Here is a 10163-nt window from a genome sequence, read left to right on the forward strand (position 1 = left end):
CCTCCAGAATCAGGGACAAAGCAAACAATAATTGGGGTGGGGTAAAGCTCACAAATCTATGGCTTTGTGAAATACTACTACTTCTTTCGGCTTTTCTCGGTTAGGTGTCACCACAGCGGATCACCTGTCCGCTCATGATTGGCAGTGGGGTTTTATAGTGTTGAGTTGCCAGCCCAGCGCCCAATCTTCCACAGAAGGCGTGTACACACACGCCTATGGCCAATTTAGAGTGTCCAATCCACCTACAAGCATGTCTTTGGGATGAAACCAGAGCACTCGGAAGGAACCCACGGGACCACATGCAGATTCACACGGATGGCACTCCAGCCAAGGATCGAGCCAGAGAACCTCAGGCTGTGAGTCGGCAACGCCAACCGCTGCACCACGGCGGCCGCCCTATGAAATGCTATTACTATTACATTAGAAAGTGTCAGAAAAAACTACCATGCCTTTACTACTATAGACCCTTACCTCTGCGAATTTCACTCACCTGACCACCGACAATTGGGCCAGCTCGGAATAAATACAGCTAGGCTTGAAAGGGCCCTAGGGCCATTTGCTTAGTAACCTCATATGAACCTATAAAAATATGTGAACTGACTTGTATTTTCTAAAATAATAAAAGTCTATAATTGTAACGTGTCAAGTGTCAGTGTTTACTTATGGTTATCAGTATTTTTGCCTGTAATCCACTATCTTCACCGTGTTTTCTCAAAAGATTTCCAATTTTAGGAATCAACGTTTTGAGATAAAATTAGGAATACCTCTGTAAGTTACGGAGGTCCGACAGGTATGGCGAAAAGTATTTATTTTTTATAATAATGGTAAAATGGTACTCGTAAGTGAACAGGGAAATAATCATATTTGAAAACAATGTGCAGAATTTTATAGCAAAACAAAACTCATTGTGAGCCACCGCATTATAATTTACTCCAGTAGGAAACGATAAACACGATGACCCCATTCCTTTATCATCTCCTGTTTTTAATATCTTCCTTTTATTCTGTAAGGATACTTTTTGCTAAATACTTTAATCTAGTTACAGATTTGGGTACTTATCTCTTGCCTTCACAGTCATTTTCTTTTTTTCTGGGTCTCTTGCCATACCTTTCAACCTCTTTGAGCAAGAAATCTGGACAAAGCCATCAATAAAAGTAGGACAAAGGCCCCAAAATAGGGACAATTTTTGAATATTGCTCTTACAGACTTAGAAGGTTGATAGAATAACAGGTTTTGCATTAGCATGAATTTTCTGAAGGGTATGAAGTCTTAAACTCAAATGTCTATAATTATTTTCTAACTTCAGTCTTTAATGATTTGCCCGAAAACCACAATTTTATGAAAAATGGACCAAAAATATGAGGCAAAAATTTGGACATTCTGCAAAAATCTGTACAGTTGAGAGGTATGTCAACCTTTTGCCCAGCACAAAAACACCAAAATGCCCTAGCTTCATACATATAGTAACACGAAAAGGGTAAACGTCAACCTATAAAGAAAATAATTTTGCCTTTTTTGATATGTCTGTTACATTACCTGCAAGCAAATCCTTCCAGTACAATGATTTTAGCTTAGCTGCTGCCTCTTTTATTATGTATTTAGGATACTGTGCCATGGAAAGTAGGCATTAATCTTACCTCTCAGCTATACCTCGTTATAGGGAATGTTCCTCATTCTGAGTCTTAAAGCTTCTATGTTCCACATTATAAGGAGATGCCACGCATTCATTTTAATAGTTTCTGGAACAAATATCCATGGTAAGCAAGGCTGTGTCAAATTAACTAATCCAAATGACTTTTAGTTAGTATGAGAAAACTGTTATTAATCTTACTGTAGGCTTCCTAGTCAAAGTAGTTAGTAGGTGTTCCACATTTTCCACTTGTTCCACGTTATGAGGGTATTGTGTTCCACATTTGGGGGACAGAAGGTTGAGGGCTATTCGAGCACGTATGACAGTGAAGGTAGCACCACAACAGTTTACTGCACAAATCAGATATTCCTGTGAAATGTGAGGAAGGAGCTCCAGTATGTAAGCTGACGCATAATTTAATGCGTATGTAAGAAATGTGATTATTTATCGTTAGTAAAGCAACGATGTTTAAAAACTCCTGACTGCACCCCTAACTCTGCAACATCAATCATTCTCAAAGAGAGCAATAAAACCTTTGCTGGGGTAGCAACAGCTCTCTTAAACGATGTGTCGAGATCTGCAGAGCATATCTGGTATGAAATAAATTATTTTAAATATCTTACCAACGTCTGCTGAAAGGCAGTAGCTATGCTGTTATGTGGTGCTAGGGAAATAATTAAGAGTGCGACACCCAGATACAATAACTAATATCAGCAGTTCTAGCAACTGTACACAAATGTATACAAGTTAGATGTTTTAAAGTAGTGTGCAATAATCAGGAATTAATGTTTGAGATTTAATTAAACCTGAGATTAATGAAAGAAGCATATTATATGTCTAACGAGCATGAATGACCTCCCTTTATTAGCAAACTGTTTATAAAAAGCTGCTTGTCTTTCCCCAAATTGATCACATAATACAATACCACTACCCTCTGAATTCCACTTTTCAGGGAGCCCTTACTCTGAGGGGACCCACATTTACACTTGCACTGGGAAGAGGGAATTTGCAAAAAAATGTATGAGCGAGCTGAGGCACAAACCCGTGAGCAAACTCCAAACTTATTTTTCAGTGGAATTTCTCTCCCACTAAACATATATCGTTATATATTCAAGATCACTGTATCTTTTCTAAGAGTAAACAGGCACACATGGGCACATACACACAGCTATCTTTCTCTCTCTATATATATTATATCTGTGTGTGTTTATATATATATATATATATATATATATATATATATATATATATATATATATATATCTGTGTGTGTTTATATATATATATATATATATATATATATATATATATATATACATACAGTTTATTTATTTTACATTTGTTGACCGGGATAGTCCGACTGGATACATGCCCATTTTCAGCGGAGGTCCGGGGTGAAAAGCTCCAAAGTTTTAAATATTTAACGTATATATATATATATATATATATATATATATATATATATATATATATATATCTATATCTATATATATATATATATATATATATATATGCAACTTTTCTAACAGACCCATAAAAAACACATAGCATACCGGTGGTTGAGCGCTTTCGTTCCTTTAATCGATATATGAAACTTCATCAGAAAATAAAATAAGGGTAGAAAACAGTCTAAATAAATGCCAAACAGCCAATAGAAAATCAGAAATAAGGCTTCATACGCAATTAAAGTGAATGTGTACTTTAAGAAAGCAGTAAAACCAGTTTTGTGTGTGTGTGTGTGTGTGTGTGTGTGTGTGCGCGCGTGTGTGTGTGTGCGCGCGCATATGTATATATTCCGGGATCCCAGTCACGGTCCTCGGTTTATTGGGTACCCTTTTGTCAGGCACCTGACTGAAAGGGCTCTTACCCCATCCAGTTGACAAATAATTGAATTTATTACGCTAAAATAATTTACTCTCCTCGAATAACCAGACAGTTACTGTGGCTTTTCTTCTGTGATGTTTTTGAACAGCTCAGTAAACATTTTATAGGCTGTTCCAAGTAATTAGAAATGTGAGGTAATATGTTCAGCTGCTTATGCATGATCTGTAAAAATATTTAAAACTCAAGTAACAATTTCGCAGAATGATTGTCACGCTCTGTGTAACGCCTTCAGTTTGAACAAAGCAAATCACTATTCAAATGTTTGTTGTAACTACACACCTTCTAAACAGAGCACACAGCACTTTTCTTATTATAGGTTTATATGTGTTTACTAGGCTAACCACAGGGGCCGTTTTAAGCCTAGCCATGCATACCAAATCTCTGACAAGTTCTGATACCGTTGATAAATGTAAGCAGGGGACTTGGGAGGTTAAACATTTAAAAGTTAGGGCTTGGGAGACAATGTACAGCCTGCCTGTGTCCATCAGAAACATAGGTGTAAAACCAGGGATGGATGTTCGATTCTCCATCCAATTGTCCAGGTTGCCCTTGAATTGGGTTAGTGAGGAACTCTGATTCACGACGTTGTAGAATTACCATCTGTCCCCCTCTTTGCGAGGGACAGTTCCACTTTGGGCAGTTGTATCCTGCGGAAAAAATGGCAAAAACCCTAAGATTTGAAGACAAAATAATTTTAAGTCTTCTTTAATAGTTGCATAAAACAGTCATGTTGTATCTGAAACACACATATATCACACGAAAAAGCATAAGCAATGCAAATGCTATAAAATAAGCTTCTATTTTGACAAAAAAGTGAAGTTCTGCCCTTTGCACTGCCCGCGGGTATGTTTTGTCCAAAACAATGTCTCACTTTGGGCATTTGAAAAGGTGGCAACCCTATATGGATGGGGAGCCTGTTCCAGAGACGGGGTGATCTCGGGGATACATACCTGTCTCTCCAGCAGGTCCTATTTATATCACAGGCATGGTTTAAGTCTTTAGAACGGGTGTTCTTATTTTTACTATTGTTGTATTTATTGTTCGAGATCATCATTTTGCACACAATGTAAAAATAAATACATAAGCAACAGATCGCATATCACACGTAATGAACAGTGACTTTTGACTAACTTCTATTTAGGCTGCTGTCTGTTTAGTTGTTTAACCTCCTCTGTACATAAAATATAATTTAGTTGATATTCGACGATTTTATTTTAGGACAGACATTTTTCGTTATTTCATTTAGCAGAAAGTCTCGAAATAAAACTGCAGTAGTTGTATGCACACGACAGTAAAATATGAAGCATTACACGTTATTTAAAAAGTATGATAAAACATGTTATAATGTTGGGCTTGTTTTCCCCTTATCAAACCCGGGAACTGCATACAACTGTTGTATGTTATGTTTATACGGTTGTAAGAACTGAACCTGGTTCTTACAAGGTGAGATTTCATATGCACTTCGGCAAGTCTAATTTAACTGAGGAGGCAAGCGGCTCTGCTATTTTTTTCCCGGAGTAATCCGCTTGTTTTATGTACAGTTGCAAATTATTGCAATAGATGAATGTCTCTTGTTTTGTTCCGTTGCAGTGCAGATTCTTCGCTATAGTCTGCTAGGATTACGTTGCTGTTATTTTTATTTATAACAACTTAATGAAAAGTGTGTTGCAAATGGTTATAGTTACGGTAACAAATATGATTAGAATAATTTGCTTTTCAACAGACTTCAGAACTGCGTGATTTGTTTCTTAAAGTACTTTATTTGCTGATTAATGCTGTTGCAGTGTATATTTGGTGGGACAAATTTTAATGATGAAATCCACATAGTAACCTACTTGTTAGTGGGATACCTCTCAACCTCTTAGAGCAAGAAATCTGGACAAAGCCTAAAATAGTGGGGGACAAATGCCCAAAAATAGGGATAGATTTTTGAATATTGCTTTTACAAACTTAGAAAATTGCTAGAATAATAGGATTTTGTGTTAACATGCATTTTTGAAGCATGTGAAGTCTGAAACTCAAATGTATGTCATTATTTAGTGACTTCATTTTTCAGTAATTTGCCGGAAAACCACAAATTTTATGAAGAACGGACCTAAACTGTGAGGCAAAATTATTGACATTCTGCAAGAATCTGGACAGGTGAGAGCTATGGTCAGTGGCCATGATGGGGGTATATTTTATCCTAAACGTAAGCCTTGCTCTTTCTACTGTCACTCTGTATATACATGTTTAAGGGCTACGCACATCACTGAATGTTGCATAATTGAACTAAACCTTATAACAAATCTATTATCACGAGCTATATGAAGTCCGGTATCTGCTCGACAGGGGCACGGGAAAATAATTTTTTTGGGTGGCGAAAGCCAGGGTACCTTTTTGACTAGGCTTATATAGGCCATAGGGCCAATAGCCTAGTATATACCTATGAACCTATGTGCAAAAAAACAAAAAAAAAAAAAAAAAAAAACTTGTATTTCCTACAGCAATAAATACACAGACAAATTACTCCTCTTTTTGGTCTTAGCTATGAAATCATACCTCTCATCTTAGCGCAAGAATTATGGACAAAACTTAAAATAATGGGGAGGAGGGCAAAGGCACAAAATAGGGACAATATTTTCAATATTGCTCTTATTACTTAGAACTTTGATAGAATAACGGAGTGTGTGTTAGCATGCATTTTCTGAGGGATATTAAGTTTGAAACTCAAATGTATGCAGTTATTTAGTGACTTCAATCATCAGTGCTTTGCCAGAAAGCTACAGATTCACTGAGGAACAGACCAAAAACCTAAGGCAAAAATCTGGGCATTCTGTGAAAATCTGGACAGTTAGTCATCTCTCAACCTCTTAGAGTAAGAAATCTGGACAAAGCCACAAATAGCGGGGGCAAATGCCCCAAAATAGGGACACTTTTTAAATATTGCTCTTACAAACTTAAAAAGTAGATAGAATGACAGGTTTTGAAATAGCATGAATTTACTGGATAATATGAAGTCTGAAACTCAAATGTTTGCCATTATTTTTTGACTTCACTTCTCAATGATTTGCCAGAAAACCATCATTTTATGAGAAACAGGCCAAAATATGACAATCTAGACATTCCTCGAAATTCTGGACATTTAAGAGGCATAAACATGACTATGATTTTTAAAGCATTGCGATAGTGCTCACAAACTGGGAGCTATGCGCAGCAGAAAAAGGGATGTGCATGGAAACTGAACATATGAATGTAGTATGTGTTTATTTCAAATGGCAGTAAACAAAAGTAGTTTTGTTATTGTAAATATTGATTGCATTAAATTGTTACCGTGTAGGTTTTCTCTCTGGGCCTCCGCTGAAAAGGGCACCTGTGCCCAGTTGGACTTTCCCGGTAAATACATGTCATTAATAAACATATAAATATTAGCTTTCCAAGTTTATAAGAGTAGTACTTAAACTCTTTCCCCTAGATTTGGGTCTTTTCCCCCACTTCAATTATTTTAAGCTTTGTCCAGATCTGTTGCGGTAAGAGGTGAGAATTATGAACGTAACTAAGTAAGCTAATAAAATATCACCATTATTTACTTCTCAGAATCAAAAGAAGCATTCAGATGTGTCTTTTGGGACACACGGATTTTCTTTCTCTCACGCACGCACGTACACACGCACTCACACTTGTTTATTAGTGCAACTACTTGAACAAAAACATGCGCAACCAGGCATCACGCATTTTTATACTGACCCGAGCCACAAGCTACAGCAGGGAACAAACCATTCAGGACCAAAAAATGTTTGAAATACTGTTTATATCTACCTAAAAAGAAAACACGTTTATATGGACTTTTATTTTTATATACTTTTTCTATAGTGCTTTAATATGGTTGTATTATATTAGCGTAGAAAATTTGCAAAGCTGGTTATTTATTTATTTATTGTACTATGATACTAATTATCGAATGTTTGACCGTTAGGATTCGTAACCGATATCCCACGGACAAAAACTGCCGCAATACCATAAAACTTGCAAAACCATATTTGTCTGCTTTTGCTGGGGGGAAAAAGTTACGTAGTTGATCTAGCAAGCCCCTCATTCCCTTTATTAAAGAATCTAGGACAACGCCAAAAATCTACAAGGAACAAATGACAGACAGACACAGATCACAGATTAGGAACAAGTTTTATTTATCGGAATCTGTCGCCCAAAAGGCTAATAGATAAGTGTAGTTAAATTAACATCCATTTTCTGAATAATAATATCTTTGACTATAATATATGACATTATTTACTGACATAAATCGTCATTGTCATTTCAGAAAATCACAACTTAAGCCAGAGAAGACAAAGTTTTAGATAAGATCAGGGAGAGGTGAAGTGTATGCTTGTTTTAGTAACTCTAAAAGACCAAGAGAAGTCCTATAGATAGCTTATCCTCATCACCATCACCATCATCATCCTCCTCTTTCAACAGTTCAGTCTAAACTTTAAAACTTGTAAACATTTTAACTGGGTTATATAATTGCTTCATTTTCATGGGTTAACACTGTCCCTCTCTCTTTCTCTCTCTCATTCTCTCTCTCTCACACACACACACACACACACACACACACACACACACACACACACGTAAAGGCTCAAGAAACAGACCAAAATCCGGACATTCCGCGAAAATCTGGGCAGTTAAGAAGTATGCAACTACGTGTACTTTGCTTGCTTTAATGCTTTTACTTTTCATAGGGAGCATTCTTTGCCGAAACTAGTATTTTTTACTTTCTTTACTTTCTCCCCCAACCTCCTAGCCACTTTCCTAATTCATTATAGCCACCCGCCATTCCCGTGTTTGTGCATTTGTTTTTGCATAAAACGCCGGAAAAGTGACTAGAACAACTTAAGCTCCAAGCAAATAAAGCCGCACGCAACACTACTTCTTTTAAATCAAGCGCTAAAAGAGTCAAGAGAGCAAGAAACAACCTTAATAGGGTTGCCACCTTTTGCCCAAAGTGGGACATTTTTCGTAGAAACGTGCAATTTTGCAGGGCAGACATACCCACGGGGAGTGCAAAGGACAGAACTTCAGCTTTTGTTCAAATAAAAGCTTATTCTTGTAGCATTTGAGTTGCTTATGCTATTTCATATAATATTTGGGCGTTTCAGATACAAAATAACTGTTTTATGCAACTATTAAAGAAAACTTAGTAAATATTTTTTTGCCTTAAAATCTCAGGACATTTGTCATTTTTTAGATTTTTTTTCTCAGGACAAAACTGCCCAAAGTGGGGCTGTCCCTCGCAAAGCGGGACAGGTGGTAACCGTCGCTTAATCAAAATAATTAAACATAACTGGAGGGAGTTACACATATACTGCCCTGATTTAAGCAGCTGTACTGGGAAAAAAAGAATACTCTCCTAATATCCTAAGTGGAAAAAATATATCCAATACTGGTGTAAATGATGCAGGAGTCGTTTTTTTTATTTTAACATTCGTTAACCGGGAAAGTCCGATTTGGAACGAAGCCAATTTTCAGCGGAGGTCCGGAGAGAAAGGCACCAGATGCATATTTTTGTAACGTGGGAGGAAACCCATACAAACGACATGCAGACTCCACATAGAAGGCACCCCAGCCGAAAATCGAACTGGACAACGCTACAGCTGCACCACTGCCCGTCCACTAGTTTGTACTGCGAAAATCTTTTGTTTGAGCAAATGTCCCACTTTGTGCATCTGAAAAGGTGGCAAACCTTGACAAAATGTTACAAAACCAAAACATACAACAAGGAAGCATTCCTCAAATCATAAATTTATTTATTAAGAAACAAAACAATTGGACATTTAAGACACACTAATATGCAAAATACAATTTTTCAAATTTAAAGAAAAAAAGCATCGCCTTCATTACCACACAACCTCAGTGAACTTATTTTAGATTTTCAATCCAACAAATCAATCATTCCTTTCAATCAACAAACACTGAAAATAGAGACAAAGGCTCTTGAAAAATAGATGCACCCAGACAAAAATGTAAGCAGTTAATATGCATCCTTTGCACATCAAAAATAGAATATAACTCCCACACTTTAAGTGAGATTTATTTACTTATTGACAATTGATTACTATGAAAGTCAGACTGGGTATAACCCTTTTTCAACGAAGGTCTGGGAGAAAAGCTCCCAAGTATTACAAACATTTTAAGAGCAATAATTTTACAATCTTCAAAAATAAAACAAAACATCTGCAGTTTAAATAATTATAACAAATTAGACATAATATAAAAACATTGGTTAAAAATCGATACAAGGTATATGACAATTATTTAATATTTAGAGAAATTGTAGACAGTTTGTAGAAAAATTAAAGGTATGTTAGTAGATAGGAATTGCAATATGAATTGAGGGAAAACAGGCTTATAGTATATTTTGAGAGAAAGTCAAAGAAGAGAATTAGAGAGCAGTAAAGAAGTAAGCGAAGAAGGGAGAGCAAGGAGGTATATGGAATGAAAATGTACTTGTTCACATTTAGGGATACAGTTTATTATGGTTTTGAGCAAGAGCAGAGCTAGATTTTAGCTAGGAAGTCTTTCGGAGTGATTTTGAAAGATAGGATGGAGGGAATAGACCTGATGGATACAGGTAAGGAGTTTCAGGCCTTGCCACCTTAGCAACTTTGTACGA

Source organism: Protopterus annectens, chromosome 2.part2 (genome assembly GCF_019279795.1).
Source record: "Protopterus annectens isolate FY-2018-M chromosome 2.part2, PAN1.0, whole genome shotgun sequence".
Lineage (NCBI taxonomy): Eukaryota > Metazoa > Chordata > Ceratodontiformes > Protopteridae > Protopterus > Protopterus annectens.